Source organism: Triticum dicoccoides, chromosome 6B (genome assembly GCF_002162155.2).
Source record: "Triticum dicoccoides isolate Atlit2015 ecotype Zavitan chromosome 6B, WEW_v2.0, whole genome shotgun sequence".
Classification (NCBI taxonomy): domain Eukaryota; kingdom Viridiplantae; phylum Streptophyta; class Magnoliopsida; order Poales; family Poaceae; genus Triticum; species Triticum dicoccoides.
In genome coordinates this window covers 194194251-194215320 of record NC_041391.1, presented here as the reverse complement: position 1 = coordinate 194215320, position 21070 = coordinate 194194251, and positions in this window count along the sequence as shown.

The following is a 21070-nucleotide window of genomic DNA, read 5'->3' as shown; positions in this document are numbered from 1 at the left end:
GGCAGGAAGGTCCCGCTGTGGAGCACCCGGCGCCGGGAGGCTACAGTGGCCTGCCTTACGAGGTGGGTTGTCCGGCTTTCACCCGTGAGCTGCGGCAGTTCCAGTGGCCTCCCACCGTACGCTTAAGCCCGACGTTGGCGAGAAGTACAATGGCAAGACTCACCCGTCAGAGTTCCTCATCATCTACACCATCGCGATGCAAGCTGCTAGGGACCGTGACGATAAGGTGCTTGCCAACTACTTCTTGTTGGCACTCAATCCTAATGTTATCTCATGGTTGATGCACTTGCCGGTGGATTCCATCTCTTCTTGGGCGGATCTGTGCCATGAGTTTGTTGGCGCCTTTACCGGGGGTCACCAAGCTCATGGCCAGGTGAGTGATTTACACATCATCCCCCAGAAAGAAGGAGAAAACCTGCGCAAGTACATCCAATGGTTCAGCCGGGTGCAGTACAACATCCCCGATGTTCATCCTGCCGTCGTGATTAGTGCGTTCCATCAAAACATGCGCAATTGCAAGATGCATGAAGAGATGGCAATGAACAAGGTCAAGGATGTGTCGAGCTCTATGTTCTGGCTGATCGGTGCGCCCGTGCCAAGGAGGGGAGGAAGTACCCTGGCGAAGAGGCCGGTGCGGAAACTGACTCCACTGGCGATACTGCCACCCCAGCAAAGAAAGGCCTACACCGTAATAGGAAGCGCAAGGGCAAGGCCGTGCTTGCCGTTGAGGGATCCGACGACATCGACACCGCCAAGAAGACCAAGGCAAGCGACCCCGACAAGGAGATTGCCGGGTGTGACGCTTGCCGGGCCTTGGCGGCTGCCGACAAGCCAGGAGGCTCTGACAAGTAGTACTACAAGATCCACCACACCAAGGGCCACGATCTCCAAAACTGCCGGCAGGTGGAGCTGCTCGCCGAGAAGCAGAAAGCCGAGTATGAGTGGCGGGACAAGGAGAAGGGCCCAGATGGTACCGAGGGATCTGGCAAGAAACATGGCCGCCAAGGAGGCTGCCACGGCAAATATAACCAGCAAGAGAGGCCCACCCAGGGCCGCGACAACAAGCAGGAAGACGATGATCATGACGAGGACGACGAGTCCGGCGACCATGAGTTAAAGAAAGCCACGGAGGCCATGTGCATCGATTCTGGTGCCTCGCTGCATACATCCCACCGCCAACTCAAGCAGTGGGCACATGAGATCACCATGGTGGAGCCATCGTTTGACGCACGAAAGCCACTAAAATGGTCCAGCACACCCATCATCTTCGACACCAAGGACCACCCTGACCGCACTACTGCGGTCGGGTGCTTGTCGTTGTTGGTTTCACCAACAATCCGCAACCTCAATGTGACAAAGATGCTGGTTGATGGCGGGGTCGGCCTGAACTTGATCTCGCCCGTTGTGGTTAGAAGGCTACAGATCCCTAATGGAGACCTCGAGGAGACGGGTACGTTCCAAGGGGTTAACCTGGGGAGGATCCAGCCAAAAGGAAAGATCATGCTGCCCGTGACATTCGGAGGCGCATTGAACCACAGGACGGAGAGGATTGTTTTCGACGTAGCCGAGATCCCCTTGCCTTACAACGGGATCCTCGGCCGCCCGGCCCTAACCAAGTTCATGGCGGCTTCACACTACGCCTATAAGATGCTGAAGATGCCTGGGACGATGAACATCATCACCGTCCCCTCTGACAAGAAAGACTTGCTGATCTGCGCCGACCAACTCTACCGGGAAGCAGTTGCAGCAGCTGCCGCTAAGGCACCTGCTCCTGCCGATGTAGCCCCGGAAGAGAAGAAGACCGGCGAGACCCCTCGCACCCACTCCGGCAAGCGCACCTCTTCGGGGTGTCGCGCTTCTGTTGAGGACGTGCCAGAGAGCTCTGCCGGCAAGGGCAAGAAGTCCAGAGCTACACCAGCAGAGACCAAGAAGGTGCCCATCAAGGGGGACGGCATGGGAGGAACTTTTACCATAAGCTCCACCCTCGACGGCAAATAGGAAAGAGAGCTTGTCACCTTCCTGCAGGCGAATGTCGATGTGTTTGCATGGCAAGCCTCCAACATCCCCGGCGTTCCCAGGGAGGTGATTGAGCACCACCCTGCTGTCTGGCCTCACGCGCGCCCCGTCGAGCAGAAGGTCAGGAAGCAAGCTCTAGAGAGGCAAGAGTTCATCATGAAGGAAATTAGAAAGCTAGAGGCAGCAGGTTTGGTAAGGGGAGTACTTCATCCGACGTGGTTGGCCAATCCGGTAGTGGTGCGCAAGGCAAATGGGAAATGGAGGCTGTGTATTGACTACACATACATCAATAAGGCCTATCAAAAGGACCCTTTCCCGTTGCCGCGCATCGACTAGATTGTCGAATCCATGGCTTGGTGTGACCTCTTATCGTTCCTCGACGCCTACTCGGGGTACCACCAGATCTTCATGACAAAGGAAGACGAGGAAAAGACGGCATTCATCACCCCGTGTGGTACGTATTGCTTTTTACGGATGTCTTTCGGGTTGAAGAGTGCTGGCTCAACCTTTGCAAGAGCAGTCCAAATAGGTTTTGAGCCCCAGCTACATAGAAATATGGAAGCTTATATGGATGACATAGTGGTCAAAACCAAGGGCAGAGTAACGCTTGTGCAAGATCTGGAGGAAACATTCGGGAACCAGCGCAAGATCAACCTCAAATTGTACCCTGAGAAGTGTGTCTTCGGCGTCCCGTCTGACAAGCTTCTCGGGTTCTTTGTGTCCCAGCACGGGATCGAAGCAAACCCTGATAAGATCAACGCCATCGAGAAGATTGAGGCACCCAAGCGGATCAAGGACGTGCGTCGGCTCACTGGCCGCGTTGCTGCCATGAGCCGATTCATCTCTAAGTCCGCGGAGCATGCCCTTCCTTCCTTCAAGATCTTGAAAAAAGCAGGGCCAGTGGAGTGGACCCCAGAAGCCGAGGCATCGCTGCAAGATTTAAAGAAATACCTCTCCTCTGCTCCAGTGTTGGTCGCACCCAAGACACAAGAACCGTTGCTGATCTATCTAGCAGCAATGAACCAGGTGGTTAGCGCCGCACAGGTGGCGCAGAGAGAGGCCAACGAAGAAGCAGCAACAGCAGCAGAGTCAACAGATGGCGAACCGAGACCCTCTCCGGCAGGGCTCGATCCCGGCAAGATTGGGTCCCCGGAAGGGGCTGACGGCAGTGCAACAGGACCCACACAACCGGGTGAAGAGGCGCAGAAGAAGAAAATGGTGTAGCACCCAGTGTACTTCGTCAGCTCCCTCTTGCAGGGGGCTAGGTCGAGAAACTCAGGTGTGCAAAAGCTACTCTTCGGCCTCCTTATGGCCTCGAGGAAGCTGCGCCACTACTTCCAAGCGCACGAGATCATGGTGGTCACCCGCCTCCCATTGCAACGGATACTACACAACCCGAATGCAACAGGGAGGATTATGGAATGGGCCCTGGAGCTGTCGAGTTTCAGTTTGAAGTTTGAAAGTACCTCGGCAATTCAAAGCAGAATCTTGGCGGAGTTTGTTGCAGAATGGACCTCGACGCCTGACGAAGAGGTACAGGAGACCGCTCTCCCCGGCAAGGAAACAGGCTGCAACTGGATCATGTACTTTGATGGTGCCTTCTCGCTGCAAGGTGCCGGTGTTGGCGTGATGCTTGTTACACCCACTAGAGAGCACCTCAAGTATGTCATCCAGATCCACTTTCCCCGGTAGATGTCAACCAACAACACCGCCGACTACGAAGGTTTGCTTGCCGGTCTTAGGATCGCGACAGACCTCGGAGTTAGGAAGCTCATCGTTAGGGGCGACTCACAGCTCGTTGTCAGGCAGGTCAACAAAGATCACCAAAGCCCGTTGATGAAAGCTTACGTTGATGAGGTGAGGAAACTGGACGAGCGCTTTGACAGTATACAATCGGAGCATGTCCCTCGGGCGGAGAACGACGTCACCGATTACCTGTCAAAGCGCGCCGCCCTCAAGCTACTTGTGGAACCAGGTGCTTTTGTGCTTCAGTTAACCCAACCATCCATTCAGCCATCGACTGGGCAGAGTAAGCGGAAGAAGCTATGCCCCGGCAAGTACTTCCGCACCGAGCTCCCCGGAGCCGCCGGCGAAGATGCTGCCGTGGATGCCGATCCTGCCGCAGGGCAACCGACTCCGGTAGGACCTCAGGTCATGGCCATGGAGGCGGCTGCCCCCGCGGCAGAAGAGATGCCTTTGGTCCTTGCCGTCGAGCCACGGGCTCCAGCGTGGGCACAACACACCGTTTGATTCCTTCAAAAAGGAGAGCTTCGTGAGGAGCAGGAAGAAGCAGAAAAAGTAGCTGGCCAGTCTGCTCTGTACCAGTTGGTTGATAACGTGCTATACAGAAGAAGACCGAATGGGGTGAAATTGATGTGCATCTCCCGGGAGAAAGGACTAAAGCTGTTGGCAGAGATACATGGAGGCATATGTGGCTCCCACATAGGGTCAAGGGCCCTTACCAGCAGGGTTTTCCGGCAATGTTTCTTCTAGCCCACCGCCCTCTAGGATGCGACGGCACTAGTAACCAAGTGTGAAGCATGCTAGTTCCATTCAAAGAAGCTTCATCAACCAGCTCAAGCCCTTCAAACTATCCCTCTCTCCTGGCATTTCTCGGTCTGGGGGCTCGACATACTGGGCCCTTTCCCCGTGCCGTCAGGGGATTTGAGTACTTGTACATCGCAATCGACAAGTTCACAAAGTGGCCAGAGGTGGAAGCGGTGAGGAAGGTGACAACGCAGTCAGCCATCAAGTTCTTCAAGGGGCTAGTGTGCCGTTTTGGAGTGCCCAACAGGATCATCACCGACAACGGCACGCAGTTCACAAGCCACGCCTTCATGCAGTACATTGAGGATCTCGGCAGCAGGGTCTGTTTTGCTTCTATGGCGCATCCACGAAGCAACGGCCAAGCGGAGAGAGCAAACGCTGAAGTCCTGCGAGGCTTGAGGACGTTGACAGACTGCGCAAGAGTGGGAGGCGTTGGATTGATGAGTTGCCGGTGGTTCTTTGGTCGATCAGAACGGCGCCAAATCGAGCCACCGGAACTCATATGGTTTAATAGGCAGAAGCAGTTCTCCCGATGGAACTCATATACGGGCACCTTGAGTGCTCGCTTATGACAAGCTTGAGCAAGAGCAGCTGCGCCAAGATGACGCGGTGCTCCCTGAGTAAGATCGTCTGTGGGCGGCTGTAAGGGCAGCGTGCTACCAGCAAGCCTTCCGCCGCTACCATAGCCGCAAGGTTCATGCCCGGAGCTTTGAGGAAGGCGACCTTGTTCTTCAGCATGTTCAGTCGGCCAAGAATTCCAACAAGTTGACGCCTAAGTGGGAAGGCCCTTATCGGGTAACACAAGTCACCAGGCCCAGCGCAGTCTGGCTAGAGACCGAAGATGCCATCCCAGTGAGCAACTCCTGGAACATCGAGCGTCTTCACAAGTTTGACCCATAAGGCGCGGCTGCCGGGCCTCCCGGCAAGCCACCCTTTTGTACAAGCTTTTCCGGCAAGGCATATAACCCTTTGTACAAAGCCAGGCGCAGACCCTGAGCATAAATAAATGAAGCGCTGGCGCCCTAAGTTATAGCATGCATGCTAGGTTGAGTCTTTTCCTTGGTTAGGGTTGATAATGCTTAGCGGCAGCTAACCCTAGCTTAAACGACGAGTGTGCGTCTCTGTTCTTCCCTGTCTTCTTTGGTTCATAGGGCACATAAGTATTCTTGCCGAGCTATTCTGGAAGGAAGGGAACGGACCGGTGCCCGGGCCTCGGCAAGCCAGAATGGCCGGGGGCTGCAAGGACGAGGATCTCTCCGCGGCAAGCCAAGGTCGTCGGGGGATGCAGATCCAGATAAGTTCTTTATCCCCTATCATGCGTTTCGTTATGAATTGGGATGCGTGAAACCCCGTCCTATCTCTGAGCTACCGTGCTCCCTCTTTTCGGCACCCAAGGATTATCTCCTGGGTCTGAATCTTGTCGTAGCTGCGGCAGCAGAGAAGGGGAATGAGGGGCCTAAGCCCACCTCATCCCTCACTCCGCCAAGAGCGTGAGAAAGGTCAAGCAAGGTGGGGAGACGGCAAGGCCTGCTGCCGGGCGAAAAAAATGTTTGTCTTAAAAGATGATAAGGATTCACCCCTTGCCGTGGGTTCTTCCCGCGAACGAAAATCCCGGCAAACATCCCTTTTTCATTAAAAAACATCCCGTATAGGTAAAGTTCATACGAAATGAAAAACATGAATAGAGGGGATTACAAGTTCGAAAGCTAACAAAGGCCCGAAGGCTTACAAGACTAAAAAGATATAAGGTGCCTGTAATCCCTTTCTTGTCCCTCTCCTCAGGAAATGGAACAAGAAAGCAAAAGGGCAAAAGGAGCGCCTAGGGGAGCTATGGGTGGCAGAAGACACCAAGAGGACATCTCGGTGGCCGTCCAAGGGCTGGATGGTGATGGCGGCACCGGAGGCAGAGCTCGAAGACGAGGCGGCAGGACACCAACATGCGACGAAGGCGTCGGTGTCCTCGTACTCTGACTTGACGGCCTCGTCGCTCGTCCTCTTCCTCTTCCGCAGCCTCCCTATGCCAGCCGCCCAAGGAGACGACCCCGAGCAGTTCAAGGAGCCGGCGACACGGATGATGGGGCCGCCGGTGCCGCTCGGAGTGACGCCGGACACCTAGTCGGACCCATCATCCTGCCGCCCGCTGCCCTCGTCGTCACTGCCGTTGTCTTCCTCGCCACTCTTGCTTGAGGAGGACTCTTTATCGTCGGAGGAGCTCTCTATGCAGCACCTCACGCGGGTCCCGAAGTGCCCGAAGATCTTGACGGATAGGAGGCCACCCTCCATTATTTTGAAATGGAGAGCGAGCCCATCCGTCAAGCTATGGAGGTGAGCGAAGGTCTTCCACCCTCGATGAAGATACATGACGTGGGGGGCGGGGAACTCGATGTCGACCCACGTGCCACTGTTCCCACAACCCCTCATGTGCAGCCGCAGCGGCTGCGGCGAATCCAGCTCCATCTCCCGCGCAAACAAAGTCGGAAGGCGAAGGCGACGGCGCGGCGGATGTCGCAGCCTGACAAAGAATTCGCAGGGGTTGTCCCTGGCGTGGCCCTCCATTGGAGGAAGGTCTGCTGGAGGGGGCCAGGCGGATCTACCGCCCCGTCCCCCTCTCCCTCGGGCACCACGGCAGCCTCGACCTCGTCCCCTCCCCCTTCCTCTAGCGGCCGACTCCGCCGCTATGAGCTCTTGGGGAGGAGTGATGCGTTGTCTGGCCGAATCCCTCGCCGCCACCGATGAAGCGTCGCCGCGCCCCCTCGCCATGGCATAAGAAGAAAGGAAGCTGGAATGAGGAGAGGCAGATGGCGAAAGGCTGAGAAGCACCGTCCCCCTCACTCTCCTCTTTATAAAGAGGCAGGACGAGACTCGGCCGCCCCCTCCAGGCCAATCCAGCCTCTTGAAGTGACAGCGAGCAAGGCCGACGGCCGCCCTTCCCGCTCCATTGAAGGCACGTGGGAATCGACCCACACGCACGCGACTACCCACGCCCCCTTCGCCTGCCATTCGCTCTGCATGCAACAAACGTGGAGCAAAGGGCGGGCGCAATGGGACGCATGGAACGACGGTTCCCGGGCGAGGGCAGTAAATGGGAGGCAGCCCTGTGATCTCAAAGAGACACGCAAGCCGCCTCTTTACTGTCCACCACAAGGTGACGCCAACATCCCCACTTCATGCATGCACACTACCCCCACGTCGCGTGTTTGACGTAGGTCGTGGGGAAGCACAACGGACGGAACAATTGCCATGATAAAAATCCGCTCCAACTGCCCGTGCACCGTTCTGGGCCTGGCCCAACAATGTGCTGCGCCTATGTGTGGCCCAGGCCCGGGGGCTCCTATCGGTGTACAAAAGTAGGGGCTCTGCTTTTGTCCCCTTTACTTGTGCACGGACAGTCAGAGCCTCCCGCCACGGTCACGAAAGGGAAGCCGGAGAGAAGCTGAAGCCACAAGGACAAGCAAAGCAACAACAAGGATCAACGCCACAAAGATCAGATAGGCGTAGCAATTTCCCCCAGCAAGGCCCTTGCCGGGGCATCTCGCCCACGCCAACCGATCGAGCCGCCCTTGAGCCCACCAACGCTAAATGCATTGGAACAAGGCTCGTGTGGCACCTCCGTGGTGGCATGCAGATCTTTGTGAAGACATAGAATGCTCAAGATCAAATGAGGATAGGAAGGCAACCATCCTCACCGAAGAAACCCACAGGACCCTCGGCAAGATCCTTGCCGAGGAAGCCAGCGCGCCATGGCAAGACCCTTGCCGGGCCACCCGGCAAGGACACTGCCAGGCCGCACCAGCCAAGTTCCCACCACCATTTGCACGCAGCTGCCAGCCCAGACAGTTGGGCAGGCACCTGCGTGGCAGCGTGCAATCCTTCGTGGAGGCACCACCACTGCGCTACCTCAACTGCCTGCCTGCCTGCGTGGCACCACATGCGTCGCTGGCCAGGGCGCGTGTCGAAGCGAGGGAGGGCAGCGACGGACGAGACGGGCCTTGCCCCCGGCCCCAATAAAGCGAAGGGACACCTAAGCCTCGCATTAAATGCGTCTTGTCCTGTAATGCTAGCGATAACCTCGCAACGCTGTAGCACTTTCCACCTCCTGTGTGCCACTGTGGCAGCCCCTTTCGCCTATAAAAGGAGGCCCATGGCATACAGAGAAGTGATTCGTCTCTTTTGAACCCCACAGCACCCAGAGCTAGTTTGAGAGCTCAAGAACACTAATACAACAAACAAAGCAGGATCGTAGGGTTTTACGCATCTTTGCGGCCCGAACCCGGGTAAATCCCTCTGTGTCGTCTGCTAGTCCCGCTCTTCTCACAATCCCCGCGCCCCGCAACCGTAGAAGGGATTCTAGTGATCCCATAGGTGTTGTTTCCCACCAACAATAAGCAATATATAATATGCAACAAAAGGACCGAAAGAGAAAAGAAACACATTAATAGCACGATTCATGGTCCTACTAATAAATAGCATCGATTACATATAAGTTGAACGACTATCCAAACCAAAGAGACATACAAGTTCATTAAAGTTTAATATTACAACATGAGCCAATCGACATTTCAGAACTACATAGCGTCACTACTTTCGACTCGACTCAGGGACCGGAGCGTGGATGAAGCCGCCGTCTTTCGTGATGGTCATGAAATCGCGGGCGTTGTCAGCCTGCATTTGTAGCGTTGTTTCCATCTCATTGTTGGATGGTTGATATCTGAGGTAGAACTGCCCCGAGGTACGAAGGACATCTTGATGGATGATTTTCGCAAACTCCGATTGGATGCGATAGAATTCTTGTTTGATGTCCGCGTCCTGGATTGCCGACAAGCGTGTGGCCCAATCTTTGAGATTATTTGGTAGCAGAAGGTGATTATGGTCCCGTACGATCGCCCGCATGTGATGGAGGGTGTAGTAGGCATCCTTCTAACTGCCAGGCGGCTGCTTGACACAGGGGAACATCGTATTGTGGGTGAACACGTGCTTGCTGTACATACGAATTGTCCTGCTGAAGGTTCCTCCAGATCTGGCATAGCCGGGGAGAACATCATCAAGAACTTTCTTGATATTTGTGTAGTCTTTCTTCGACTGGCGGTCCGAGTCAAAATACGTGGCCATGGAATATTTTGGGCTTAAGAGGATGAGTGTGCAATGTGTTTCACTGCACAAAACACGGAATGTTAGAAAAAAAAGAATGATCGAAATCTAAGAAATCATATGTTACGGGGCGGTGAGGGGATGACTTACTCGGGTAAGTAAGGCACGAGGAAGTTATCCTTATCTGGGTTTGCCAGAATGACGCCTTCGAGGTGTGAACTCGCGACTTGCCGGTCCCCAGCGCTGCCCAAGATCTTGTCACACATGTAGAAGCGGTCGACTATCACGATGTGCGGGGTCTTGTCTCCAATGATCTGCATCTCCATACTCAGCAAAAATAGCCGAATGAAGGTGTAGTGCAGCGGATGAAGGTTAAACATAGCGAAGATGTCATCAAATCGCAGGACGATCGTACCCCCGATGGTGCTATCCACGAAGCCCTTGCCCTTTGGCACCTTGGCCAGGAAAACCGGGTATGCCACATCATTCTCGGAGAGACGCTGCTTCTCCAAAGAAAGAACACTGTCATACAGACTCCGCATAGCACCGGTTGTAGCATTGAGAAGATTAGTCGGTAGCATCGGCCTACCCGCCACATGCATCCTCCTCGAGATATCCTTAGGTGAAGGTGGCCCGTCCTGAGCACGGATCGTACTCGGTGCCGGTTAGCTTGCACCGCCCTTGTTATTCTTTAATTTCTGTCCCTTCTTCTTCTGCTGTAATGGGATTGAGTTCTGCTCAGAGACCGCCTTCTTGAGTATGTTGGGGCTGATAATATTTCACACCGCGGCTATCTGAGGCTCGGTGAAGGAGGCAGCTGGAGGCGTCTCCTGAGAACTGAACGCCAGATGACGCCTATTGCAATTAGGTTTTTCCGCGGTACCAGCTAGATCGTGGTCGTCTTTTGCAGGGTTGGGTTCTTGGGAAGAAGGCCCCAAGAATTCGTCACCGTACCCATGTTCGGCAAAGTACTTATCGACGTTGGTAAATGTACCATCGTCGTCGTCGTCCGGATCATGTGCCATATGCATGTCCGGATCCTGTGCCATATGCATGTCCGGCATGTCCGTTAGCGTTGCTGCGGTCTTGCCATGGCTTGGCGCCGGCACGACTGGCGGTGTTGTCTGTGGGGTGGTGTCTGAGGGAGTCCTGGATAAGGGGGTATCCGGATAGCCGGACTATATACTTTGGCCAGACTGTTGGACTATGAAGATACAAGATTGAAGACTCTGTCCCGTGTTCGGATGGGACTCTCCTTTGCGTGGAAGGAAAGCTTGGCAATCCGGATGATAGATGTCCTTCTCTGTAACCGACTCTGTGTAACCCTAGCCCCCTCCGGTGTCTATATAAACTGGAGGGTTTTAGTCTGTAAGGCAACAACAATCATACCATTGGCTAGCTTCTAGGGTTTTAGCCTCTACGATCTCGTGGTAGATCAACTCTTGTAATACTCATATCATCAAGATCAATCAAGCAGGAAGTAGGGTATTACCTCCATCGAGAGGGCCCGAACCTAGGTAAACATCGTGTCCCCAGTCTCCTGTTACCATTAGCCTTAGACGCATAGTTCGGGACCCCCTACCCGAGATCCGCCGGTTTTGACACCGACATTGGTGCTTTCATTGAGAGTTCGTCTGTGTCGTCACTGTAAGGCTCGATGGCTTCTCCAACCTTCAACAACACCGTCCGGAGTGAGACTTTCCTCCCCGGACAGATCTTCATGTCCGATGGCTTCGCACTGCGGGCCAACTCGCCTGGCCATCTAGACCAAATCGACAGCTACGCCCCTGGCCATCAGGTCAGGTTCGGGAACCTAAACTACACTGGTGACATCCGCGGAGACTTGATCTTCGACGGATTCGAGCCCATGTCAGGAGCGCCGAATGATCGCCATGCGCATGACTTAGATCTGCCGTTGGACATTATTCGGGATATCGCGCCTGCTACAGCTCCGAACTTCGATCCAGAATAGATCGTGCCATCCAAGGACGGGTGGATGGACCCCGCGATGGAGGATGCACACCTATCGGCGTTGGAGCCGAACACAGACTCCGCTCCTAAGGAAATCTGTGTCTCCGGACCCCTGGACTTGTCTTCGGCCGTAGGTTCCGGACCGCGTGCGTCCACGCCCATCGAATCTGATTGGGCTCCAATCATGGAGTTCACCGCCGTGGATATATTTCAGCACTCGCCCTTCAGAGACGTGCTAAATTCATTGAGGTCTCTCTCTCTGTCAGGAGACTCCTGGCCGAACTATGTTCGTCTCGAGTGGGAAGCAAGCGACGAAGCAATTCGTTACCCACCCACCACCCACTTAATAGCTACTGTCGATGATTTGACCGACGTGCTCAACTTCGACCCCGAAGACATCGACGGTATAGACGACGATGCTCGAGAAGAACAAGAACCACCGCCCACATGGCGCTAGACAGCCACCTCTTCATATGATATATATATATATATATATATATATATATATATATATATATATATATATATATATATATATATATATGGTCGACACCCCCAAGGACAACAATGGCGACGAGGCAACAGAAGATAACCCCTCAGGGAGGAAATCAAAGCATGGGCGTCATCGGTGCCACTCTAAGCCCCGCCACAGCAATATCGGCATAGGAGATGAAAACAATACGGATGCTGCCGAAGATGAATACAACCCTGATCAGCTTGCCTTGGAACAGGCTGAACAGGAACACGAGCAGGTCAGCCCAGATGAACAGGCGACGGACGGATACTTGGAGGACAACAACTACATGCCTTCCTCCGAAGACGAGGCGAGCCTCGGCGACAATGAATTCAGCATACCGGAGGATCCCATAGAGCAGGAGCGCTTCAAGCACAGGCTTATAGCCACTTCAAGAAACCTGAAAAAGAAGCAGCATCAGCTCCAAGCTGATCAAGATCTGCTCACACACAGATGGACCGAAGTTCTGGCAGCCGAGGAATACAGACTCGAGCGCCCAACCAAAGGTTACCCAAAGCACAAGTTGCTACCTCAGCTAGAGGAGGAGGCCGTAGAGCCTACACTACCAGAACAAGACAAGGCTGACTGGCCACCTCATGGCCGGGATAAAACGGCATATCAGACCGAATACCAGCCCACACCCCCATTCGGGTTCACTACGGCCCGGGGCAATACGCAGGACCTGCGGGGTATATTGGAAAACAATGCAGGACAACCAAGATCGATCTACAGATCACGGGGGCGCGCCACAGCACAAGACGGCGATCGTCACGCCGGATAAAATAATAATAATTCCGGTCGGGCCGAACATAACCGACTAGACCTAGTTGGACTGCGTCGCAACATAGCCCGACACATAGGCGCCGCACACTCCCTCTGTTTCACTGATGAAGTAATGGATCATGAATTCCCAGAAGGGTATAAACCCATAAACATCGAGTCATACGATGTCACAACAGACCCCGTGGTCTGGATCGAAGATTTTCTTCTCCACATTCACATGGGCCGTGGTGATGACCTACATGCCATCAAGTACCTTCCCCTTAAACTCAAAGGACCAGCCAGACATTGGCTGAATAGCCTGCCAACAAACTCCATCGACAGCTGGGAAAATCTTGAGGACACATTCCTCGACAACTTCCAAGGCACTTACGTGCGACCACCGGATCCTGATAACTTAAGTCACATTACCCAACAACCCGGAGAATCGGCCAGGAAATTCCGGACTTGGTTCCTAACTAAGAAGAACCAAATTGTCGACTGTCTAGATGCCGAGGCCCTGGTGGCCTTTAAGCATAATATCCGCGACGAGTGGCACGCCTGACACCTCGGCCAAGAAAAACCAAAGTCCATGGCGGCCCTCATGACACTCATGACCCGCTTTTGCGCGGGCGACGACAGCTGGCTAGCTCGCAGTAGCACCACGCCAAGAAACTCCGGCACTTCAGATGTCTATGACAGTAACGGAAAGCCATGGCGCAATAGACATAAGCGTCGGAATAATGGTGATAACGCCGAAGACACGGCAGTCAATGCCGGATTCAGCAACTCAAAATCTGGTCAGCAGAAAAAGCCATTCAGAAGAAACAATCCGGGATCGTCTAGCCTGGACCGCATACTCAACCGCTCGTGCCAGATTCATGGCACCCCGACAAACCAGCCAATCATACTAATAGAGATTGTTGGGTGTTCAAACAGGCCGGCAAGTTGAATGCTGAAAACAAGGACAAGGGGCGGCACAACGATGATGACGAGGAGCCCCGGCCTCCGAACATTGGGGGACAGAAGAAATTCCCCCCCAGGTGAAAACTGTAAACATGATCTATGCCACCCACATTCCCAAGCGGGAAGGAAAGCGTGCACTGGGGGATGTCCATGCGATGGAGCCCGTCGCCCCAAAGTTCAACCCATGGTCATCCTGCCCGATCACATTCGATCGCAGGGACTATCCTACCAGCATCCGCCACGGCGGTTCAGCCGCATTGGTCCTTGACCCAATCATCGAAGAATTCCACCTCACGCGAGTCCTTGGGGACGGTGGCAGCAGCCTGAACCTGCTTTATCAGGACACAGTGTGCAAAATGGGCATCGATCCATCACGGATCAAACCCACCAAAACGACCTTCAAGGGTGTAATTCCAGGGGTAGAGGCCCGCTGTAAGGGCTCAATAACACTGGAAGTGGTCTTTGGATCTGAGGATAACTTCCGAAGCGAGGAGTTAATCTTCGATATCGTCCCCTTCCGTAGTGGCTATCATGCACTAATTGGATGAACCGCGTTTGATCGATTCAACGCGGTGCCTCACTATGCATACCTTAAGCTCAAGATGCCAGGACCTCGCGGGGTTATAACAGTCAATGGAAACACAGATTGCTCCCTCCATAGAGAAGAGCACACTACGCCCCTCGCGGCAGAAGTACAAATCAGCCTCCTTCGACAAATAGCCAATTTGGCAACGACAACCCCAAACACCGTCAAGCGAGTCCGGAGCACCCTGCAGTAGGACCATCACGCACGCCAACACCTCGATTAGCAATCCGGCCTCCGCCCCAGCCCTATTCACGCGGCATTCGTGCCACGCGTACATAATTATGCACTTAAAATACCATGGGCACGGGTGGAGGCGAGATGACTATGCGGCCTATAGTGCGGATCAGCCGCCACGAGGTCCGCATACCCCTCTTTCCTTACTTTCTTTCAGGACCCCACGATCGGGCAGCCCCTTCAGAGAGCTGGACTATCGGACTCACCACAGGAGGTAACACCAAGGAGGCAAGAGGCTTTGCACACAAGGGAATACACAGGTGGTCTCTGTTAATGATCATTATACCTGTTTTATATACCTGCATGCAGCCTGCCCTTGGATAGGACATATAAAATAGTCCTATTGGTTTTCGCTTATTGCATTACTTGTACATACATCTGGACGTATTGTCCAGATAACAATGGGAAATAGTATACATCATCAGCTTCTTACTACTATCTTCATATTTTCCCTTGAAAATTTATTTAATATTGCACCCGTACACTTTGGTATGATCAGTTTGTCAGGGGCTTTTTATTTTTGAGCCCCATAACACGGCAAGAAAAGTCCGAACACTTTCGACTGTGCGGCACCCGAACTTATAGCATTATATGCATCAGCTCCGAATCATGTCTTGGGTCAATAGTTGGGTTAGCCCGGCTCCCTTGTTTTGGTAGCTTACGTTCTGTTACATCGACTAAGGTAGCGCAGGGAGAACTACTGCGATTGTGTCCCGGTTCTTCCGGACGAGCACCTCAGTAGAGAAAGCCGAAAACTGAACGGCATGATGCGGCGAGAGCTAGTCACTGTTCGAGAGGTACTAAATCCTTAACGATTTTTTCCGCTTAATGCGAGGAATCGGCCTTGTCCGGGCGTGTATAGAGCCCCAGTTCGGCCTTCCGAATACTAGGGGCTTCGCCGAAATTTAAATTATTGACTTCTATGGCCAAGTGAGAGTTATAAAGCTGCATAGTCCGGTTGCCTTGTTTGCTGCGCTAAACACCTCCTTAAGGGACCAACAATTTGGATAAAGAGTGTTTGGGTTTTCCACGAACACCCCAGTACTAGTTACATTGGGGAGGAAGCCGACGACTGGCCTACTTTCAGAATTTTATAAACGACCGCACAGAAGGTAATATTTTAAATCAACAAAGCGATATATAGCGCAAACCAACTCGTTTTCATATTACAATAAAACGACATGAGTACATTCACTCAAAGATTGTGTCCTTGGCACATTCATTGGCCACAAGGCGAGCACCTTTCATAACACCATCATAATATTTTTCGGGGTAGCCATGCTCCTTACCCTCCGGGTGTCCATCCTTCACAAGCTTCTTAGCATCCAGTTTGGCCCAATGCATCCTCGCGCGGGCAAAGGCCCGACGAGCACCCTCAATACAGATGGAAGCTCCATAACTTCAAGCCGTGGCCAGGCATGCACCATCCACTTTATAAGGCCAAAGTAGCTGCCGGGCAGGGGCTCGCCAGGCCACATCCGGACTATGAGGCCCTTCATGGCCAGTTCGGCCACCTTGTGGAGTTCGACCAATTGCTTCAGTTGGTCGCTTAGAGGCATTGGGTGTTCGGCTCCAGTATATTGGGACCAGAACAGCTTCTCCGTCGAGCTCACCTCTTCAGCATGATAGAACTCCGCGGCATCCGAAATGATGCGTGGCAGATCTGCGAATACCCCTGGAGAGCTCCGAATTCGTGTAAGTAAAAGAAATGACTCCTCCAGATGCTTGCTTTGCATAAAGAAGCCTTACCCTCCGCTATCTTTTTGGCTGCCTGGATTTCCTGGAGGGCCTTTTGGGCTTCGGCCTTGGCGTCTGTCACGCTCTGGAGGGCCTTCGCATGCTCAGACTCCTGCGCCTTGAAGTCATGCTCTAAGGACTCGAACTTCTTGCCGAGCTCCCGGAGCTCTTGCTGTACCTCTCCCACCCGAGCATCTTGCTTTCCGCGCTCGGTGCGCTCTGTAGCCGCCTTGGCTTCGGCCTCAGACAACGCTCTCTTCAGGGCCGCCACTTCGGTCATGGCCCCTATTAAAAATCATGGTGCTTTTTGTTAAGCATCCCCAATTTTTCTCCTCTATATGACACACGGACAGGGTTTCACTTACCTTTGTTCTCCTCGAGCTGCCTCTTCACGAGGCCGAGCTCTTCTTCAACCTGCCCCAGGTCGCGCTTGAGTCCAGCAACCTCAGCTGTGCGCGCAGCGGCGATCAGCAGCAATGCCTGCTTGTTAACATAGACAAGTACTATCAGACTCCTGTGTTTTTTTTAGTTGACCCTCCGTTTGGCTTTTCTTTCCGAACACCAAACAGAGTATCAGGGGCTATTTTCTATTGGGTGATATTTTCTCACACTTTTTCATTACTTACCTCAAAGCCTGTTAGTAGGCTGGTACAAGCTTCGGTCAATCTGCTCTTGGCGAACTGAACCTTCTCAATTACCGTACTCATAAGAGTACGGTGCTCATCGTCGATGGAAGCGCCTCGAAGCACTTCCAACAAATTATCCGATGCCTCCGGCTGGGCGAAGGTGATCGGCACGGTTGGCTCGCCCTCCTTAGCAAGGGGCTGCTCATGCAAACCCGGAACCTGTGGAGGCTCCGGTACAGTAACCGGCGGGGAGCCAGACGTACTGTGGCCCCCGTCCGCATAATCCATGGGGATTTTACCCCCCATGTGTCCAGCGCCTGGGATTTTGCCCTGGGGGACCTCCAGAACCGTCACCTCCTGCTCCAGTATCCTTTGGGACAACACCTCGGTGTCGTCCGCGGGTCTTGGGGAGGTGGCCGTCGGGAGTGAATCGCTGATCATCTTTGACTCACTCAAAGATCCCCCCAAATAGGATACCCCGAGATTGGACCCGGCCGAACTGCATATACATGTTCGGCGTTATTACAAACCATGAAGTCAAAAGTTGCACAAAAAGTATTATGGAGTGCGGATACTTACGACCTCGCCCGGGGCTTGCCCCTGGGCAGCCACTCCCCCTCCTCACTGTAGGCGGCGGTGGTGGAATGATCCGGACGAGACTCCTTGCCCTTCTTCGGCATCCCAGCCTCCCCCGACGGGGCGACCTTCCTTTTCTTCTCCTCCCCAGTGCGGGGAGGGGGCATTTCCTCATGTTTCCCCCCGTATCCGTGAGGGAAGGATGACGAGTCTATCATGCCCCTGCGCCGGAGACCTTTTCTGGTCCCCGTGGCCGCCTTCTTGGACCGTTTGGCCTCCTCGGATGGGGCAGCCTTCTCCTTCTTCTTCTTCTTCTTCTTTTTCTCCCCCTTCGTGGGAGGAGTGCACCTCATCGTCTTCGGGCGAGGCGTCCGGTGCGACCTCGCGCTTGAGACCCTTCCTGGTCCCCGTGGCCTTCTTCTCCGGCACCTTGTAAGGCGCCAGATCCAACATCTCCATTAGGAGTATGGTCGCTGGATCTTCAGGCAGCGGAGCCGGATAATTGATCTGCTCCGACGGCTTCACGTAATCCTGTTTTGTCAGCATGGTGACTTAAAATCCTCCCACGAATATACTGGGACATGTACATCTTTTGACGGTTAGAGGACTTACCGGATTGGCTAGGCGCTTTGCGCTAAGCCTGCGTTCCTCGGAAATGGGAGGAGGAACTTCACCGGTCTTGAATAGCACCTTCCAGACGTCCTTATGCATCATGTCAAAAAGCTCATGCAGCATCTGGTGTTCGGCCGGATCGAACTCCCACATATTGAATGCCCATCTTTGACATGGGAGAATCCGGCGGACGAGCATGCCCTGGACCATGTTGACACGCTTGATCTTCTTGTCCCTAATACTTTTAATACAGGACTCGAGTCCGGTAAGCTCCACAGGTTCGCCCCAGGCCAGGCCCTTCTTTTCCCAAGAAGTGAGCCGCGTGGGGACTCCGGATCAGAACTTAGGGCCGCCACCCAGTTGGTGTCGCGCGGCTCAGTGATGTAGAACCACCCTGATTGCCACCCTTTCACGGTCTCCACAAAGGAGTCGTCAAGCCATGTAAGATTGGGCATTCTGCCCACCATGGCGCCTCTGCACTCCGCTTGTTGGCCGCTCACGATCTTCGGCTTCACGCAGAAGGTTTGCAACCACAGACCGAAGTGGGCTTGATGCGGAGGAAGGCCTCGCACACGACGATGAACGTCGAGATGTTGAGAAAGAAATTAGGGGCTAGATCGTGAAAATCTAGACCGTAGTAATACATGAGCCCGCGGACGAACGGGTGAAGTGGAAAACCTAGTCTGCGGACGAAATGAGGGAGAAGTACTACTCTCCCTTGAGACTTTGGGGTGGGGGTGATCTGTCCCTCCGCCGGAAGCATGTGCATGATGTTTGCAGCCAGGTATCCGGCCGACCAAAGCTTGATAATGTCCTCCTTTGTGACAGAGGAGGGCATCCACTTGCGTCCCGCTCCGGACATGCTGCGGTCCTACGGAGAAGGTGAGAACTTGGGCGCTAGGGCTCAAGAGTGCGAGAACGAATGGGCAAAGGAGGAAGAAGGCGTGGGTGAAAATGGGAGATCCTTATCCCTTTATAAAGGCGGTGCAGAATGTGTGCCTCCCCACTTGCCTCTCGAAATCACTTATTTTCCAAGCGCCTCGATTGATGGCGCTGGTTGGGTTACCCATACCCGTATTGATGAAGATCCCGCGATAAGGGGACACGATCTCTGCTTTGACAAGACGTGCCAAAGAAACCACCTCGCGATATGTGCGGAAGCTGGTTGTGAAAAACGGTTCGAATAATGACCGGACCATGGTGTGCTGTCACGCTGTGAAGAGTTGTCAGCAGTTTAGATTTGTGAAATATTATTCTCTCTACGTTGGTATGTGCAATTTTGTCTTACAGAGCCAGACACAATTCAAAGTGTTCGAAGATTACTTTGGAGTATTCGAAGATGGAACCCGCCTTGCAATGCCGAAGACAATCTGCACGCCGGACTCATCGTCATTGAAGCCTCGTTCAGGGGCTATTGAGGGAGGCCTGGATAAGGGGGTATCCGGACAGCTGGACTATATACTTTGGCCGGACTGTTGGACTATGAAGATACAAGATTGGAGACTCCGTCCCATGTCCGGATGGGATTCTCCTTTGCGTGGAAGGCAAGCTTGGTGATCCGGATGATAGATCTCCTTCTCTGTAACCGACTCTGTGTAACCCTAGCCCCCTCTAGTGTCTATATAAACCGGAGGGTTTTAGTCCGTAGGACAACAACAATCATACCATAGGCTAGCTTCTAGTGTTTTATCCTCTACGATCTCGTGGTAGATCAACTCTTGTAATACTCATATCATCAAGATCAATCAAGCAGGAATTAGGGTATTACCTCCATCGAGAGGGCTCGAACCTGGGTAAACATCGTGTCCCTAGTCTCCTGTTACCATTATCCTTAGACGCACAGTTCGGGACCGCCTACCCAAGATCCGCCGGTTTTGACACCGACAGTGTCCCCCGCCCCCAAATGAATCTGGCTCTTCGCCCAAAGCAGGGGCCAGCTTACGTAGGCGCTGAGGGTCATCACATCATCCTCGTCGGCCCCAGCGGGTCGAAACGGAGGTAACAAGTCATCGCAGCCTGGCAGCACCCGAACTAATTCAACCCTATACACAGTGGGTGGCATCGGATTACCGTGGAACACGGGATTGCCCGGTTGAACGATTCTACCATTGGCGACATCGATCAACTCGCCGCCCACGAAGTGCAGGAGAGTGCATGGAACATCAGCGCCGGCGCCCTGCGAAAACATGTAGGGCGTCAGGGATGTCCAGTCAAAGGCAAGGAGATGAAGTCATCGGCCGAGAGGCTTAGTTACCGTGATGGCGTCAAGGTCGGCTAATGTTGAGGCACCGCCAACGGCTGGCGTGCAAGTGACAGAGGGGCCGCTTGTTGCCGAGGTGCCGGCCGGCGTATTCTTCGCACACCCGGGTGCATTAAGCTCCAATGCCTGTGCCGGCGCCGGAGACACCAATACCGCCTCCGCCGGAGACACCAATGACGCCGCCTGCGCATTGTGGGAGTTGCTGGCCATGAAGCTGGGAACCGGGGGCGGCCCCTGTTGGCCGCCCGCAATCCACGCCTGCAGCCCCTCAATCAAGGTAGGCACAATGGCGGTGAGCATCATAGCCAGTTGGTGTTGCACTTGCTCTTGGACCATCTCTGGAATCCACGCCACTTGTGTCTTGAGTTCTTGAACCCCGCGTGACTGGCTTTCTGAGTTGGTCTTTCTCTCCTTTCGCCCACTAGCGTTATAGTATGACGACCATTTCATGGACAAGCCTTTGCCGGCCACACGACCAGCTGACGACGGCTTACTGAACTTATCCTTGTTTTTCATTACGTTCAACGCCCTATTTAAAGTGCTATCCCAAGGGGAGCTCTGAGTCGACCCCGTGCTAC